At 24.7% G+C, this 20,853-nt stretch overlaps 1 protein-coding gene across 5 annotated transcripts in view; it reads right to left on the bottom strand.

The window, feature by feature from the left end:
- dnc (phosphodiesterase dunce) overlaps window positions 1-20,853 on the bottom strand; it is a 625,052-nt gene that overhangs the window by 214,359 nt on the left and 389,840 nt on the right. The window contains exon 1 of one of the 5 annotated variants that reach the window (XM_089229245.1): window positions 3,197-3,332. The exons of the other annotated variants lie outside the window; for them this stretch is intronic. The gene's annotated coding sequence lies outside the window, so the exon portion shown is untranslated. Of the gene's footprint in view, window positions 1-3,196; window positions 3,333-20,853 lie in introns of those variants that run through there. 5 annotated transcript variants of the gene reach the window in all.

The raw sequence follows: 20,853 nt of genomic DNA on the forward strand, positions 1-20,853 counted from the left end.
CTTAATCATTATGCAGTGTATAACTAAATGTATGAAACAAATCATTCAAAAATAGTTTATTTAAGTAAATTAAAGGTAGACGTTAATAATTAACCACATATTATTACCTAATATAAAATGTAAAATAATTTAAATAAATCAAAAAATATTGAAATCTATAGAAAATTATTTTAAAATGAAAGTAATATATAATAATTTGAACAAAAAAATTTTTTTAGAGGATCATTTAATAAAAATAAATCACATAACTTTGAAAACACCGAAAATAAATTTATCCATTCAGACTTTCAATTAAATAAATGTACACTCCAGTAGATCACTGTAATTTTTCATTGATCATCGGGAGTAAAATGAAAATAGAAAAATTCTTTCTCCGGTCAATTGAAAATGTTTCATTCAAAGCAACATTTTTATTTATTCAATTTGATTACAGTTTTATTTGAAGGTTTTTATCGAGTGACTTCTGAAAAATATTTCAGAATATAATGAACTTAATGTTGACCTAAGTAAGATTATAATAATCAGAATAGCTTATTAAAACAAATATCTCAATTAAAATTTATTTTAAATTTAATTGAAAATTTACAACAGACTATTTTTAGTTTAGATTAAAATTCAATTTGGACATAATTTAATAGTGTTGTCTTATTAGTATTAATTGTTACAAGAACATGACAAATCAAATGTAATCTAACATCCTAGATAACTAAATCAACATATTATATTAATGTTATGAAATTTAGAAATGTTAACTCATTTTTATTATTACTTATATGAATGTATATCAAATCATAACAGTTGAATGTTATGTATGTATGAATAAAAAATGATTTGTAGAAAAATGCAAATTATCCAAGCGAAACTGGGTTTTAAAAAAAACGTATTAAAGGCAAGACGATTCGATGATTATTAAATAATAACTATTGCGACGTTTTCAATTTAATTTTATTATTAATAAATTCATACGCTATAAAAGCACTTTAGAAAAATGATTTTTTTTTTTAAATCAATTTTTTACTAAAAATTCTTGGATATGTAAATAATGTGTTAATTGATAAAATTAGTAAAATTATTTTTTGAATGTAAAATTCGGTTAGTGATAAATTACCTAGGTGACGATTTGTTATGTTTAAATAAGTTCAAACAAGCTTTCAATTTAGAAATACCTATTAAATGTTATCACAGTGTAATAAAAAAAAATAATCATAGCATTATTAATTATCGTAAGTAATATACTGAGTTTATCCTAGCCTAGAATACAATCAAACTATATACGCACCAAATAAATTTGTTTAGTAAACTGTTTATATGATTATCATAGTTATTTAAATAAGTTCTTAAAGAACTTTCTGTCTGTTTGTTTGTCCTTTATACATTTCTAAACGACTGGGCCGAATGCGACAAAATGTGGTCCAGAGATATATTAGACCTATGGACAGAAGATAGACTAAGTAGTAATTTTACGCCCCAAGCACGAGAGAAAATGGCAATATGAGCTTCAGAAACAATCGAGCAAAAATATTATGAATGATAATAATTACACCTGTCACTTTTTAACTTAGCCTATCTTTCACCCAATATATCCCCGTAAAAAATGTATTCACAATCGGTCCAGATATTTAGGAATTATGGGACAAACAAATCTATATATATATACAGGGTGATATTTTTATCGAAGAACACTCATTATTTAAAAAGTATGAGTGTATGAGTATGAGTGTTCTTCGATAAAAAAATCACCCTGTATATATTAAAATGGATTTCTATCTGTTTATCTTTTATGTATTACAATTCCAATCGGTGTACCAATTCCGACAAAATTTGGAATAATTATAATTACAGTATTTTTTATCCAAGCGTGGTTATTGGAAAAATGGATAAATTATGCGTATTCAAAATTAAGAATGAGGCACCAGGTGTTTGCTGTGTTGGCGGAAAAATAAAATTTACAGAATTATATACCATTCCAATTGTTGGATCGATTGCGACAAAATTAATTGGTTATGAGATTTATTAGACCTACCTATTAGCAGAATATAGGCTAAGTTAAAAAGCGATATGCCCAAATACCAATCAATTGAATATTTGAATTGTCTGGCTTTTCTCAATAAAACTAATAAATTTACATAATGATAATCTAAATTGAATATCGTTGTAAGATTATTAGGTACTTAGTATATTTTAACCTTTATCTATGTATATGTATAAAAATATAATGCTCATGAATTGGTCAAAAATACATAATTATATTCATAATATAATCAAAATATTCACAGTAACTACATTTGAGATTTGCAAACCAATTTAAATTTTATTCACGTAAAAAAAAAAAACTCAGAAATAATATTCTCAATATAAAAATATAAAACAGTATGTTCAAATATTTTAAATCTTAAGTATAATTATATCATTTTAATTTATAATACTTGAGAAACGCGTACCGTCTATTAACTTTTTCTTTCTTACACTGGGGTTAAAACAATGCCACTTTGAGATGAAACAAAAAATGAAAGTATATCATTATAAACATATAGCTATAAAAAATATGGCTTTTTTTCTCAAATTTCGATTATTTAATTTTTATTTTATTTACTTTACCCTAAGTCATACACATCAAATATTCCAACAAAAAAAAAGAGCAAAGCAATAACTTCACAAAGAACTTGAAACCGAAAACACGACTACATTTTTAAAGGCCACCGTATTGTGTTGTATAACGGATTAATGGAGGAAATGAAAAAAAGGTTTACCCACGTCTCAAAAAAAAGATACATTGTAATTAGTTTTTTCAACGGTCCGTTGAAATGTCTATTTATCACGGCAAAGGTAAAATGTTTTATATTTTTAAAACACCGAGACCAACATTTTGAGTTTTGACTCGAATAAATAAAACGAATTAAACACATAGTAAATAATGGCGAATAAGATTGAGTATATAATTATAAATTACAACAAAGCATGGTTATACCATCGAAAACTATTGAAAATTTTTAAAATTAATATAAACGAATATAATTACAACAGGTGACAAAATATTACGCCTTGCTTCTACTACTCCTCCTCCTTATCACCGGATCTAAAATTAAAGCCGAGCTCGGACATTTGGAAAGACGCCAACTAAACCCACCCAACATAAAAAAAAAAACAAATGAATATAAAATTATAATCACAATAATAATACATCAATTAAACGCACCACAATACAGACCGGAGATTGCTCTCAAACTGGTCACGCGCACACGACACGGGAAAATCAAAAACGGAAAATCACGACGCGAACTGTATGTGACATCGACAGTGGGTGAAAAAATGATCCGAGTGCTCCACGCTGGATGCGATTGAGCCTGTTGCCGCGACGTCGAATCGACTGTAGTCGTATTCGCCAACAATAGTGTTCGAGCGGCGGCGTTGGTTATGGGGCCTCGCAAACCCAACGACCCGACGGTTTCCGATCGACACCGACAGACGACGTTTACAGCAGCTACTACATATATACCGTATAGGTAGGTATATCGTATATATATATATATATATATATATATATATATTACTAATAATATGTGTTTCACCTGCCACCACTAGGTTTTCCGTGGCTTACGATACTACATTTTAGCCGATGCGATCGACCGACATTCCTAGCAAATGTGGTTCAAAGAAAGAATCATGTAGAACTTTGAACACTCGTGGACGGCTGGTGATATTTTTAAAAAAAATATGACAAATATATTATTATACCAGAAAAATAAATTTAAAATGGGTGAGCCAATAACAAAATTTGGTTTTGAGACGTAAAATAAGTGTATAATAGATTTACTTTTAGCTGCAAATCATATTTTAATAATTATGTAGGTATATGATTATGATATTTTTTAAATGTTTCATCATGAATTATGTACATTTCAAATAGTGGCAGACCGTGGTAAAAAGGTTAGGAATTTAAAGTATAATTAACCGGCTGATACTTATTATTTTTTTATGTATTCATTCTATATTATGATCTATACAATTTATCAAGATATCCATAAAACACATGATAACATAACGATTGCTACGGATTGAGTTTAATAATTTCAAAACATAATAATATATTGTATACCTACCTATAGCAATAAACACTTGGAGAAGGGAGTAACATCAAAACTAAGATATATTGCACTAAATTTAATTTTCTGATATTTAATATAATTTTTCTACTTATGAGACAGAATTATTTAGATCAATACTTAATAAGTTTACTGGTATATCCTTACTTGATAAAATTTTCGAAATATTCCAAAAATTTTCAAGTTATTTGTAGACATTTGAAATTTTTAATCTTTTTAGTTTTTTTTCCATAAGTGTCAATAAAATTTTATTCACATTGGGTAAAAAAAACTTGAAAATGTATACAAAATTACTCAAACGTTGATATAATATCAGTTATAAAAATATTAAAAATACATAAGCACGTTTTTTTTTTTTATAACCATTTAAAGATCAAATTTTGTTCAATTGAAAATTTACAAATTCTTAGTGGTATATATAAATTTATAAAACTTTTAACTTTTATAGTTAAAATGGAAAATTTAAAACAAAGTTCAACGTAAGTAGTTAATTCTACGACAAAAAAATCTAAAAACTATACAAACCAGTTTTTTTTTATAGTTATTTTAAGTTTAAATTTGGATGAAATTACATATTAAATAGACAAGAATAACAGTTTTAGTTATATTATAATAATTTAAAAATTGTATTCGTGGGTACTTATAATTTCAAGAGTATACTTTATATTCTAATTATAATAGTTTATTTCATTAATTACTTATATTAATACTTTATAATAAATTGTATATTATACATAATATAAATAACTGTGTGAGTTTGGTACATAATAAATCTGATTTGATCTAATATAGAATAAAAATATCCTAGACTGATAAACCGTCCCCGCTCAGGATCGTTTTTTGAATACATTTATATAATATCATTGAATTCAAATTTAATACCATCCATTACAGTAACCCATTTGTAAACAGCAGAGCGACATCTACTTACCCGCTTTTTTTCAATAATAATTATAACTTAAAAATAATTGTATTTTGGATAGCATACCTAATTTTATATTAAAGTACTTTTACATCAAATATTCTATGCAAATATTATTCATTCATTAATACATAATAAAAAATAATAAAAATTATCAATTTCCGTTTTTAGACAGGGTGATTGGCCAAGTATGCTCAATCTTTTTTTACTTATCAAATATGTAGTTTATAAACCCTTTTATTAAAAACAAGTCTCTCTCAAATTATGTCAATTCCCAGTCGACTAAATAGAGACTGGTTGAGAGAACTTACCAAATAGCAAAAAAATATAAGAAGTTTTCTGAGGTTCTGTTAATTAATAGACTCATCTTTGTGTGATTCATATTTTTGTATTAACTTATCATATTTCATCATCTTTACTTATTGTTTTTATTTTGTAAACAAATGAAATATATTTAAATTAAAAAAAACAATTGTTCAATAATTGTTTTTTCTGAAATTTTTTAATATACTTTAAGACAAAATTATACAATTCTTGATATTTTTTTTTGGCACTACTCCTATATAGAGATTAAAAATTCTGTTTTTGAACGAAAACCTCCCTTTTTTACTGTATAATATTTAAAGAATATTTTTTTCTAATATAGTTGGCTCGTATGAAAGTAAAATTCATACAAGTAATTTTAGAGTTATTTAACTTTGTGTACTAAGAATAATATTTCCATGATAATCGGTTTGTAAAATATGGTAACTATGTTAATATTAAAATATTATAGATTAGTATTAATTCATAAACATTAATAGTTTGTAAAAATGGCCCACGTTTAATCAATACTAGATTAACATCTATTAGTTATTAGTGTTATTACGTTATTCCATTTATTTAATATTTTTTTTACAATCATATTTTAGGGACTATTATCTTTAGTTAATACAGACATTTAAATTATTGATAAATCACTCGTTCAAATTTTGAAAGAGGTATATTAACATTTTCAAAACAATAATTATCTAAAAAATAATTTGCATTAAAAGAAGGGGGAATGGGGTTCTCATTTGAAAAAGTGATGTATATTATAACATTTCGAAATCAAAATTTTAAATGAATTTATAATTAATGATAAAAATGGAAGTTGACATTGTTGATGAATTTTCCTATATAATTTAACCTAAGAATACCTATGAAATAAAAAATACATATTTTCACAAGATTAAGAGTATGAAAACAGAAAATTCCATACATTATAATGAACAATTAAAATCGCAAATAAACTATGATTAATGATTATACATATTGATTTGAAATGACGTAGTATGCCTCGTTTGTTATGTGCCAATAAAGTATATTTCATCCAAATACTTAAACTATGAAAAGTTGTTAAGAATATTATGTATATTGTATTATGTAGTATTTAAGACAATTGAGAAAAAATTTAATTACTGAATCTTATTCAATCACTCTATGTTGAAATAAGATCACTTTTAAATGATTCATCGCGTCGTATATTTCTGCTTACTATTGTTATTATGATATGTTATATTATAGTACCTATACTTATGATTTAAAATCTTGGAAATTTATTCTTATAAATTTATAAGCCATAAATATTCTTAAGAATGTATAATTTCAGCATATTACATCATATATTAAATGAGGCGATGTTAAAATCGGATCTGTATACAAATTAAATACATATTCGAGTTCGAGAGAAAATGTTTAGGAACAATAAAAATTTAGGATTTTTTGTCAAACTTTTTTACTTGTAATATAGATTTTGAATTTTATGTTGTCAGATATAATGAAAATCAATGTTATCAGAATGAATTCTAGGTCTTTAAAATAAAATAGATTTATATTTAGTCTAGTTTATCCAAGACCAAACAGATTGTCCTACATAGCTTTATAAAATTTTCATTTAAAGTAAGAAAAATACATTTTTATTCATAAATAAAAATATACAAAAGTTCTGATGTAATATTATGTTTCTGGTACTTAGTATAAATAATTCGTCAAGGTAAAAAAAATGCATTATGTAAAAAATTGTCTTTGTAAAAAAGTCAATAATGTCACGAAATATCATCTCACTTATTTATTATTTATAACCATACGTCTAGTGTCTAGTCTAACCCTTATTTGCTTAAGGTTTTATTAATTTCATGAAACAAACATATAGCCAGAAATTAATTAGGTTATTATACAATCGCTGCCAATTTTGTTTAATAAAACGTAAATGATATCGCATGTAATAGAGCTACTACAAAATAAATTCTTGATTCATAACTGGTAGGTTATAGCCTATAATGTGTACATACAAACTTCAATATTTATTACTCAACTTAATATAAGTTGTTACATAAGGTTAGAATTGTTAACTTTATCAAGACATTTCAATCCCGTGAATTCTATTCTGGTGTATCTGGTTTTTGGAAATATGATTTTAAGGGTTCATTGGATGTACTTAGACGAAATGATTCAATAGATAATAATAATTAATAAACACAATTATACGAACTATTCTAAGAAAGTGTTATATAAATAAATTCGAAGATAATAATATAATAATATTGATATGACTACAGTGATTTTTTATTTGCAGTACATTACATTATAATATTTTAAATTAATCATAAATGAAATATAAGGAATTTAATGAAACACAATATATTGAATATTAAAGTGCAAATTAGAAAATGAATTTATAATTGTATGGATACTAAATATTGTCATAATATCCATGTAACATAATTTTGTGTTTTGTGAAATTGAAAACACTAAATAATAAAATATAGAAGAAAAATCAAATCCCAAATCATAAAACATTTGCATTTTATGCACCATCTTTAAATTAAGTTTAAGAATCAATACAACACGTTATTATATAATATAGATACTAGAATACCGTATGGTGAGGTTTATAATTAAGAATTAATTGAAAAAAGGTATACACTTTTAGATTCTGAGTGGAGCGATGAATGTATTGATTTCACAATGATGTGCGTTTTTTTTTTTTGTCTAGTGTTTTTTGCGTCTGTGTATCTACACGATAAGTTGTCGAAATAATGCTTCAATATCCAACTTCAGTAGCTTTTTTGGTTGGCAAATTAATCCAAGTATTTGAAATTCCAAGTAGTTTCCAAAAACACCGTGAAAATCAAAAAAATAAATTAAGAAAAATGGGTAATTATTACGGAAAATAAATTTTTGAGAAAATCGATTTTAAATATTGAGACACATGGAATTTTCACTGAATGTTTACTGGAATTTCATATACATGAAAAAAATTTCAAAATATTTCAAATATTTTAAGTTCTTTGTAGACATTTTAAATTTTAAATCTTTTTAGTTTTTTTTTCTATGATGAATGTCGAGACAATTATATTCATTGGGTCAAAAACTTGAAAATTTAATACAAGTCGATATTATAGCAGTTGGAAAATATTAAAAATACATAGGCCGGTTTTTTTTTATAACCATTTAAAGATCAAATTTTGTTCAATTGAAAATTTCAAATTATTTAAATGTTAAGCATTTATTAAATGTTAAGCTTTTATAGCTAAAGATTGAAAATTTAGTTAATTCAAAAAAAAGTCTAAAATCTATAAAAACACAGTTTTTTTAAAGTTATTTTAAGTTTAAATAAGGATGAAGTTACATTATAAATAACTAAGAATAACAATTTTAGATATATTATTATAATTTAAAAATATTGTTCATGATAAAAAATTTTAATTTATAGAGTATACTTTACATATTCTAATATTAATATAGTTAATGTCGTTAATAACTTACGTTAATACTTTATAATAATATATTGTATATATACTATGAATGACTGGGTGAATCGGGTACATAATGAATCGATTTGATTAATTTTGAAATTTATTTCATATGTGGGAAGGTAATTATTATTTTTTTAAATAATAGCAACATAATTAATTTTGTAAAAAACTATAAATTATCCTAGCCAGACAAACCAACTCCACTCAGAATCGTTTTTCGTATCGTTTTGTATCATTGAATTCAAATTTAATACCATATCCATTACAATAACCCACATTCAGCCTACTGTACAGCAGAGCGAAATCCACTTACCCGCTTTTTCTTATTACAATTCAATAACAACATTTTTATTTTTTAATATTATTTAAATGATTTTATTTTTAAGCAAGTTAAACAGTATAAAATGTGATTAATTGTTATTTTTAATGTGGTTATTGTCGTTATTATAATCAAACAATTATCTTTTGTCTCAATGTACACTTGGATGAGTTTGTGTGACTAGAGATGGCACTCAGTTTGACATTAACGTTTAAAGTGAAACATGGGATAGGTGATGAAAATAGTAATAACAATAATAATAATAATAATAATAATAATATTGTTCATAAATAAGAATGAGAAAAAACATTTAATCGAAAATTAATTTCTATTGTACGTATTTTATGGCAAATCAAATTTTTAACAATTATTAATCATACAATAATATTTTACTCAACACTATAAAATATTAGTTATTACACAGTAGAACGCATAATTATTAAGTAAACGAATCAATATTAAAATTCAAAAATTGTCTCATGTAGCCAACATTCGGCATTTCAAGTATCTAGTCTAAAGTAATATTTAATGTGGGATTCACAGTTATGAACGTTTGAAGTAGTTAAACTATAAATTTAATACAAACAATTATTAAACCACCTTAGATCGATTAAAAGGAGACTATACATCCATGACAGCTTGGTAAATTAATAGTATGCAATTATTTCTGCAGAGTGCATAATATATAATATTATAAATTATGCATTATTTATTATAGATTTGAATTAAATTATAATCGACATAGATTGAATAACATTGTAATATTTAAAATTGTTATTGAATGTTAAACATAAAAAAATAAATTATGTTTTATACACTTACATCAGCTGTGATCTCTACTATTCCATGATATATACAAACAAATAAGATTAAATCACGTAATTTGGTGATTTATTTCCATCAATTTTAATTATAAAAAAGAGGAAATATAAAATATACATACATTTTGGATATAATCTGATACTGATCAGAGAAAGGAAAAATGTATGGCATTCGATAATAATAAATACACAATGATAATGTTCGTTGAATGCTTCAATTATATTAATATATTAAATAAAAAAAATAATAACCAGACATACGATTTTGTACAAAATATAAGTCTATCTTAGTTGTATCAATAGTTAATACTTTGGGGTTGATGGTATTCACATATTATATTATAATTGAAATAAACAATTTTCCCATTGGTTTAAAAAAACAATTGCAATCGATGATTGGGCTTAACATAAAATAGTAACTTATAGTCATAAATACACATATTAATGTGGGACGATTTTGATTTTTTTTAAATGTTTATATCACATTTATTCATAATATGGTTAATTAAAAAAATTACTAATTAAATAAATAGTAATAAATCACAAGACCCACGTGACACTAATTTAATCAATGTAATTTATTATTAAAGCCAATGTAAGACATGGATTTAAAATCATTTTAAAAAAAACTGCAAATTATTTAGACCTATCAAAGGTCATTTATAATAATGTTTATGGAATGTAAAAAAAAATTTTAAATATGCACCTTAATATTCGCCATAATTGATTTAAATCGTATACATATATTATGTATATAATAAAATAAGTTATTACTTTATAGATATGAAAATATATATTTTTAACTTTTGCTGCCTATGTTACATTCAGAAATGATTTTTTTTAATGATTTTGAGAGTATGAATTATATTTTTTATGGTAGCAAGATTCATTTCAACATGAATAATCAGAAAATACTTTTGAATATTAGACAAACAACAATATTATTTATAGCTAAAACAAAAAGTTTAAACAATACTTAAACATTACAACTACTAAAGTTTATCATTTGCCAAACCGAAAATTTGTTATTTTGTACTTATACTGTCTGTAACTTTAAAGATTCATTTGTATAACAGCTTTCTGGAAACATAAGACTAATTAAAATAATAATAGAAAAAATATTCTCTTGGATGTGCGATTAATAATATTAAAAATTATTCAGTATTTTTACTGCACGGTTAAAACTATTTCCAACAGTGATGATAAACTGTTGTTGAAATTGCAATTTGACCGTGATGTGAATATACAATGTAAAAGCCTGTTTGTTTTCATAATTATTTATTGTGTCTTTATTAATAATTTTTTTTCCCGTTCCTAAATCCTTATTTTTATGAATTTAATTTAAAGTTTGTAAAATGGGCTACTGTAAAAACTCAGGTGTATTTACACAATACCAATATTTTTGATCATTTAACAAATCTGTACTCATCCAGGCATAGTTTTAAATTGATTTATTGTTATATTAAACTTTAAAGTACTGCAAATGTATCCTGTACAAAATAATGTTCAAAATAAAGCTTAAAAAATATGTGATTTTAAATTATTTTCTGTTTTTTTAGGTCTACAATTGTGGTTTTTTTGTTTTGGTTATAACTCTCACGTGTTAATTATAATCATTAGTGAAAAAAATTTTATCGTATGATAACGTCATATAAGTTGCACATTTTGGTCAGTCAGTAAAATTACAATAGTTGTTCTTTTTATTTTTTTTATTTATCCAAATTTACACTTATATTCTGCACTTTTATTGCAATACAAAATTAATTATTTATGGATAACAAAAAAAGTATGATTGTTTACTTAAAATATGAGTTAGGACAATAAAAAATGTGAGTAAAGTATCTTATTTTTCCCATATAAACGAAAGTATATTCTGTAATAAATTTTAAATTCTTAGTGGAGCGAGGAATGTATTGATTTCACCAAGATGTGTGTTTTCATTTTTGTGTCTGACATCACATTTTGCAGTTTTGGGGCAGTAAAAGAGCTTCGATTTTCGACTTCAATACCTCGTTTGATCAGAAATTGAATCTAGTTGGTACTTTTGAGGGTCAAAAGTAAAATAATGCTCAATATTGTTCTAAATAATCAGGATAAACAAACTAAAAATTAAGGAAAAAAATGGAAATTTTACGCACAATCAGTTTTTGACAAAATTGATTTTGGTTTTTGATGTAACTTTAAATCAAATGATCGTAGATACATGCAATTTTTACCAAATATTTATATAAATATATTCTATCCACCATTTAATTTTCAAAAAATGTTGACATAAGTTGAACCATTCATAGATATTTGCAATTTTCGATCATTATTAGTTTTTTTTAAATTAATATCGATAAAAATTTATTTGTTGGATAGAAAAGCTTGAAAATATAATGCAAGGCTCTCAACATATTTTCACAATAGCAGTTTAAAAATAATAGAAATACATATTCACATTTTTTTTTTTATAAGCATTCAAAGTTTGAATTTTGACAACATTCGTAAAAATTACGAATACTCGCAAATTATTTTAAACTAGAAATTCATAAAAAAATTTCTTTTTAAATCTAAGATTTTAAAATTTTTAATAATCTATAATATATCCTAGACAGATAAACCGTCTCCGCTCAGAATTGTTTTTCGTACACAATTATATCATATCATTGGATTCAAATTTAATTCCATTCATTACAGTAACCCACTTGTATCCTACTGTACAGCAGTGCGACATCCACGACTTATCCGTTTTTTTTTTAAATTGTCTTACTGCAACGTTTGTAGAAAAACAGAATTTAACTTAAGTTGTACATTTAAAATATTTGTCTCTATTTTTTAAGTTAAATTTGTGCTACAAAATGAAATAAGCCAATAAACATAGCTATAATCTGGTCAACTTAGAGCCTGAAGCAAAACTGTGTTTCTTGTGGTGTATATTCTGTGAAAATCAGCTTTCAATTACTAGCTTAACATGTTTTACTTATAGAACTCCTTGTATACAACTCTTACCTTTGAATAACATAAAACGAAAAAAAGCTCTTAGCGTAAAACACAAACAGACGAAATAATTTAATAAAAACATGGGTTGCGTTTCTAAAGGGTTGGAGAGGCATGGAAAATACCTTAAGGGTTTAATTCTTTGTATAATGAGTTTGATGTATAATTGCAGGGTATAATATACCTATAGAATGAATATGTATGTATTTTTTATTTTTTTTTTTGATATGGACAACTGTAGTTATTGGTGTAGTGGTAACATCAACTAGTCTGAAAATTTTACAATCTCATGTAGAAAAGAAAATCAATTTGAAAAAACAAATAGAAATTATTATTAGTAGGATTGTAATAAAGAAATATAAATTAAACAATTAAACTTTTCATCCTATAATATTGTTTGCTATTTTAAGTAAATACATTCATATAACTATAAATAATATTTGTTACTTTTATTTTTATATCCATATAATATTTTTCCACTAAAATTAGGAATAGATGTGTTCTCAAAATCTAAGTATAAAATAATTTTAAATTGCAACACATTATAATCGCAACACCAACAAGTTCAACTCTTTAATACCTAATTAAACATTTCATTGATCGAACCATCATGGCGTGTTTTTAATTATTTTACTTGTCAAACAGCATGCTAAGAATTGCTCTCATTATGCCAGGAGGAGAGAAGGTTTCACACGCGTTGCTAAAATAACTATTTGGTTTGGTCTCCATACTAATTATTAACAACATATTATACTATTTTGGGCTTTGATGACGTCACACGTCACAGTTCATTATATTAAAAATGTAACTCATACACGTCATATACAATGCATACATTTTTAAAAACTTTCTTTAAAAAAAAACAAGTGGTTAGATCTGTTTAAGGAACAAACAAAGTTTTCACACGTGATTGTTATGTTGCTTCTGGCTGAAATTAAAAATAATTATCCCGCGATCAACGTATCATCTCAGAAATTTAGTCTAAATAAAAAATCATATTTTAAAGGTTGGAATTTTCTTAAAAAGGCGTCAGTTAATCAATTTGTGAATATCAGACTTTTAAATAATTTATAAAAATACTTTTAGCAGTATAGTACAAAATGTATTCAGTTTTTGTGGTGAGTATAAATTAGGTGTGTTACGTATAATAATAATATTGAGGACGGGCGTATTAATAATTTTTTTTCATGTGGATACAAGGAATGTTCAAAAAGTTTTATGAAGTAGAACTTAAATGTTAAAAATTGTAGCACTATTTAAAAGCCATTTCTCAAAATTTCTTTCAATATTTAAATAAAACTCCGACAACCGAAGAAATATATTGATAAAATTTTAATAAATATGTGCATTCCGAATGATTATTCGAGTAGATACACATATTTTCAGTTAAATAGTATACTATTAAACGTCAAAGCGAGTATCTAATCCCCATTTAAATAGAAAAAAAATAAATGCGTAAAATGTAAATAAAAAACTGTTAAGTGCACAACAATGTGAAAACAATTGTATATTTAATAGATTTTAAAGGATTTTCTAATATTGAATTATAAATTAGCAGAAATAATAATACTTATATTGTACCTCAAATCTACTCTATAAGAAAATAACAATTACCTATATGATATCACCACAGATTATATTTATATAATCTATGATATTACTATGTTGTTTAATGATTGTATGTAGTCCAGAAATATAAGAAAAATTAACCATAGCGTCCATAGCATATGCACTGTATACTCAGTGAATTACAATTAATAGATATTAAATCCTAGTATTCTAGTAAATCCGAATATATAAATATTTTTTTTGGTGCGCAATCTGTCATAATTTAGAGTTTATAATAGTAAATATGAACAGGAGCACTATAATATTATAACATAATAATTTCCGATATAATTTAGCAATAATTTCCCATTTGTATAATCCTAGAACATAACCTATCGAATAGTTAAGTCTCTAACCAATATTGTAATAAAATATATTATAATCAAATAACAGTTCTTGTCAAACTATTTATATTATATTGCATTATTTATTAGAATATAGAGTTATATTAATTTGTCAGTGATTTTATACTGTTTGAATTATGAGTATTTAAGGTGTTAAAGATTTATAATATGTAAAACTATAATTTGAAGCGCTAACTTTATTTCAAACCAAACTTAAATACTAAAAAATTAAGTTTGATAATGTCAATAATGCATATTAGCGCAAGTAATTTCTTTCATTTCATTTTTTAAATACAAAGTATACAATTTTCTATATCCAAAATAAAAAAAAAAAATAATTAATTAATTTGTTGCAATGTAAATTGGACTAAATATTTAAAACATCGTAACAATTCTATGACTTTATAGATCATATTAAAAAAAATACATTGGTCATTTAGATGTATGAATGACTTATATGCATGTTTTCATAATATTTTAATGCTAATGAATGATTAATAACGATTAATAACAATTTTACAACGTTGCTAACTTTTTATTTTTACAATCATCCAACGTACAATCACAGATTATATTATATAATCTGTGGTACAATAGAGAGTACATATCGTCTACAATAAGGTTGTCAATCTTTTTCTCTTACCGCCAATGACATAAAACTAAACTATACAAAATCAAAAATCTGAAAATTACAACGAAAGTTTCATACGAACTATCTGTTTATTAATTTATTTCCTTAACCGCCAACGAATGGTCTTCCCCGTAACAGTAGTATTGTACGGTAAGTATGATGTAGAAAAGTTTAAGAACATCATATATGACCTATTTAATTTCAATCAACTGTTAATTTACACAGAATTATAATAATAAACACATTTTAATCCGTTAAATAATGACTATATTATAACAAATACTAAGTAATTTACTTAACAAATCATGTAAAACGTACACCTTCAAATACCTAACCATTTATATTATTATAATATAATATATAGTCTTTTTAAACATCATAACAGAACATTTAAATTTAAAAAAGAATAATCGATAAATCAATAAATTATAAATATTTGTATACTATAAGTTATTTTAATTTGGCATAAAAAATCATAAAAAAATCCTTTATTATTCATTGTGCATTAAATATTATATTACATTATTAAATTAAATAATTAAATAATTTTTTACTTTATTGTTATATTTTCCATTGCAATTACTTATAATATTATGGTATTAAATTAAATATTGGATTTAGGATATTTTGATACATTTTTTTTTTAATTATTGATGAATTGTAGTTTTTTAGTTATCGTTATAATAAATTTAAATTAATGTCTTCTTAATAAAATTATTACAATATTATTATTTGATGTTTTATAAACTAAAACAGTTTAAGCGACGCCATCTGCCGGAATAAATTTCAACAATAGTTACGAGTTGTTAACCGAACGTTTATGTATGAATTGTAATACTATTATTCTTAATTAATTAATTATATACGCACAATTAATATACAACATGTATATCATTATACTGCAATAAATCATAAAAGGTCACAAAATGTAAAAAAAAAGTTAGAATTTTATGTAGAGTATAATTTATTTATGAATGAAAAATAAAAAGTTAATAATGTAATGTAAACGGACTTTATTATTTTATATGTTTAAATATTACGTGTAAAACAATATTATAACTCAGAATTAAAACAATAAAATATATTACAAAGTGTGCGCTTTTAAAGTACTATCTCCAATCTTTTACACCACCAAACGGGTTATTTCTGATATCTCGTGTCTAAGCATAGTTTGTTTTTAATGCATTCAAATTTACAATGATAATATTTTGATAACACGGTGTTTTAGATAGGCTATTTAGCTACACCACTGTCGCGATATAATTATTATTCTATATATAATTTAAAAAACATCAAGCTATTAATCTACAAAAGCTTAAATAGACCAATATAGACGTCATGAGTACTTCAATTATAGGGCGTAACAAAACAATTTAACAATAGTTGATTTAAAAAGTTACAAAATATATCACTCCGACAACTATCGAATGCTCCATCCTAAATATACCTAATTTAAATCTTCATAATGACTTCTATATGCGAAGAGTCGAAGGGGAATCGGATATCTTCTACACGCGCTTTCATAAACGACTTCAAACTCATAATAATTAAACTCTCTCATAAAATATCTGTCCATTATTACACTCCCGAAAAACCCTAGCTGCAGACAAAAAAGTATTGGCAATAATGAGTCCTTTGACAAAACTTTAAAATCTAACATTTTAATGAATTTTTCATCATTTATGTTAACTTCATATACTAATTGATTTTACGTAAACATAAACCTTTTTCAAATGTACATGTGTACTAATGAAAGTGTTTTGTATAAATGGTTTAACAAACCTCAAAGTTGAAATAAAGTTTCTCTCATCAAACCCAGCTGTTACGCATCAGAGGTTATTATTATAAATAATATCAAATATTAATTAAGGAAATTTGTTGGTTCTTTTAACTTTTTGTTACTATTTCGTGAAACATTCGTTACAATTACGTACAAGTATTTAAATGTAATGACCATTCATATTCATAATAATGATTTTTACTAGGCAATCCTCGGTTGTATTTAATTTTATTATATTACCTATATTATACATTTATACACATATTATTTAGTTAATTTTAGATTCTGAACCTCCGTTGAATCACTCCGATGAATATATTGATTTTACAATGATGTGTGTGTGTTTTTTTTTTGTGTCTGTGTACAGCATAACTAGTCGAAATAATGTTTCAATTTCAGACTTTGGGGGTGGTTTCCGATGGAAAAATAAATATCCTTGGTACATTATAGAGGTCTAAAGTAAACATTTTCCAACAGTTTTCAAAAAACTCGAGAAAAACAAAAAAAAAAAAGTGACAGAAAAACGGGAATTTTTACGTAAAACCAATATTCGACCAAATCGAATTATTATATGGTTGTAATCCAAAAACTAATCAATGTAAATACTTGAAATTTTCACCAAATGTTTATGTTAGTGTTATCTATAAACAATTTAATTTTCAAAAATTTTGACGTTTTTTTGAGTTATTTATAAACAACTGAAATTTTCGATTTTTATGAGAATTTTTTTTTTGAAGTGTCCATAAAAAAATTTTGGATGACCAAAAAACTTAAAAATTTAATACAAGGTTCCTTATGAGTTGTTATTATTGTAGCTAAAAAAAATCGTTTGTCAAAATTTTTTTTATAAGCGTTTATAGTTCAAATTTTTACGAAATCTGTCGAAAACGCGAAAATTTGCAAATAATTTTGAAGTTGAAAAATCATAAAATTTTTTTGTGTTTATAACTAAGGATTAAAAATACAACACTAAGTTATCCGTAAGGTTTTTTTAAAGTAGCTATAGAGAAAACTCGAAGCATCATTATAGGAAAAATTTTAAGTGCGTTTGAATTTTAAATTTTTCCGAAATAGCGCAACGATAACGATTTATCCTCAAACAATTTTAAATATTTGTTATTATTCAAAAAGTATAAGTCGTAGATACTTGAACATTTTACCAGTTATTTAGATTGGCATTTTATTTACGTGATTTAATTTTCAACTTATTTTGACATTTTTTGAAATATTTATATACAACTGAAATTTTCAATTTTTCTGAAAATTTTTTTTTGAAATGTCGATAAAATTTTTTTGGCCCTATGAAAATACTTGAAAATTTAATAAAAAGTTTCACATAAGTTATTCTTATAGTGATTAAAAATTATAAGAATAAATAGGCACAATTTTTTTTTATTAGCATTTGAAGTTCGAATATTGACAAAAATTCGTCAAAACCATGAATATTTGCAAATTATTTTGTAGTTTAAAATTCATAAAATTGTTTGTATTTATATCTAAGGTTAAAAAATTCAACACCAAGTTTTCCATAAGTTTTGCTTCAAATAGCTATAGAGAAAATTTGAAGCGTCATTATAGGAAAAATGTTTTGAGCGTTTGAATTTTAAATTTTTATGAAATCGCGTAACGATAACGATTTATCCTCAAACAAGGTATACCTATGCATATCTATGATAATATAAGGCATTATGAATTATGATAACTACATGCAATTTGTTTGGAAAAATTGATTAACCATGCCTTATTCAAAATGCGTCCTAATTGAAAAATAGAATATATGACAATATTTAAATATAAAATATTTTCTACTTCCTAGACTGACAAATCATCTCCGTTCTGAATCGTTTTTCGTATACAATGATACCTATCATTGTATTCAAATTTAACCTACCCTAGTCAGAGGTCCTCCCCACCCCCTAATGTACAGCAGAGCGGTACCCACTTACCCGCTTTTTTTAGTTGACTTATCCAAAACAGTTTTAAAAAAAAAAATTAATAAGACTTGTTACGCTTCATTTGTAAATTAATTGATTAAACCATACTCAAAAGGTAAACAGGTAAACCTAAAAGATTTCCCAATAATTGGAGGCATTCAATTAAGACTATTGTTACTACAAAGAAATAGAACTAATGCGACGTTTTTTTCACAGCGTTCTCAATAACAATTATAGATTATAATAATATTATATACATAATGTGGTATAGTCATGTAAACTGATACTTTTTCAGGGCTTGAAACCGTTTTCAAAACCGATTTCAGAAACCGGTATAAACCGTTTTAAAACCGAAACCGAAACCGGAAAAAATTGGATACCGGTATTAAAGGCAAAACCGAAACCGGAAAAAATTGGATACCGGTATTAAAGTCAAAACCGTTTTTTTTTCAATTGACGTGTTTTTAAATACGTGAATTCCATTAATACGCATAATTAATGCTCATAATAAAATTGAGATCGTAATTAAAATGTTGATAAGCATTTCATTATTCGTCAAATTATTAGTTACTTTAAGTAATGATAAATTATAGTTACTAGCAAATACTATAATATATAACAATAGGGGACAAACAATGATAATTGTATAGACGATACAGCACCCTGAAAATGGGAATTATCCGTGTGTCGCGATTTTTGGTACTAGTTGTCCCGTATTGTGTTATAAGTTTATAATTATAACTTATAAGTTATAACTCAATAATATTATAGTGTTTGTTATTATAATTTATTATTATATTATAGTTATTTATTGGGCACCACATTACATTTGAAAACAACATTAGATTATTTGACGGACGACCGCGGCGGCCCGTATATGTCTATTCATATTTTATTGAATAGCATTAAATTTTAAATAGTATAATGATCTAACAATAAATAATAAGATAATCATATAATTACTGAGAGCCAATTATTTATACATGTACAATACCAGGAAAATCTTAAAATAGCACGGGCTTTAAATTGTGTGCGTGATCGTACGCCCATCACGACAATAAATTTATAATAATAACACTAAATATAAAAATATTAAATACCTAATTATTTTATTTTTAAAAATAACCATATTTTTAATTTTTCCCTAGTCTCCCCTCACTGTTTAGAGCATATTTCAATCCGATATTGGATAATGGATATTTATTATTTTCGTACCGTGTATTGACGTTTATTAGTCCGCTTTAGTTTCATAATAATAATTATAAAAAATTAAAACCAAAACCGAAAAATTTAGAAACCGGTATTGAAAACCGAAACCAAAATCGAAAAATTTAGAAACCGAAACCGAAACCCAAAAATTTAGAAACCGGTATTCAAAATCGAAACCGAAACCGAAATTATTTCAATCGGTTTCAAGCCCTGTTTAAAAGAACATATTTTATGACAATTTATTGTTTGCAAACTATAGATTTATGAGTTGGAATACAGCTGCTTCACCCAATATTTATTTTACTCGTTTATTTCAAATTAAATATTTTATCTCAAAATAGCACGGATACACTGATTTATATTGAAACAAACAACAGTAGTTACGGTATCACTGAAAAACATTTATTAAAGATATTTTGTATTC

The sequence above is a fragment of the Diuraphis noxia genome, unplaced genomic scaffold (assembly GCF_037042655.1).
Source record: "Diuraphis noxia isolate RWA-SAM2 unplaced genomic scaffold, SU_Dnox_SAM2 contig0005, whole genome shotgun sequence".
NCBI classification, from domain to species: Eukaryota; Metazoa; Arthropoda; class Insecta; order Hemiptera; family Aphididae; genus Diuraphis; species Diuraphis noxia.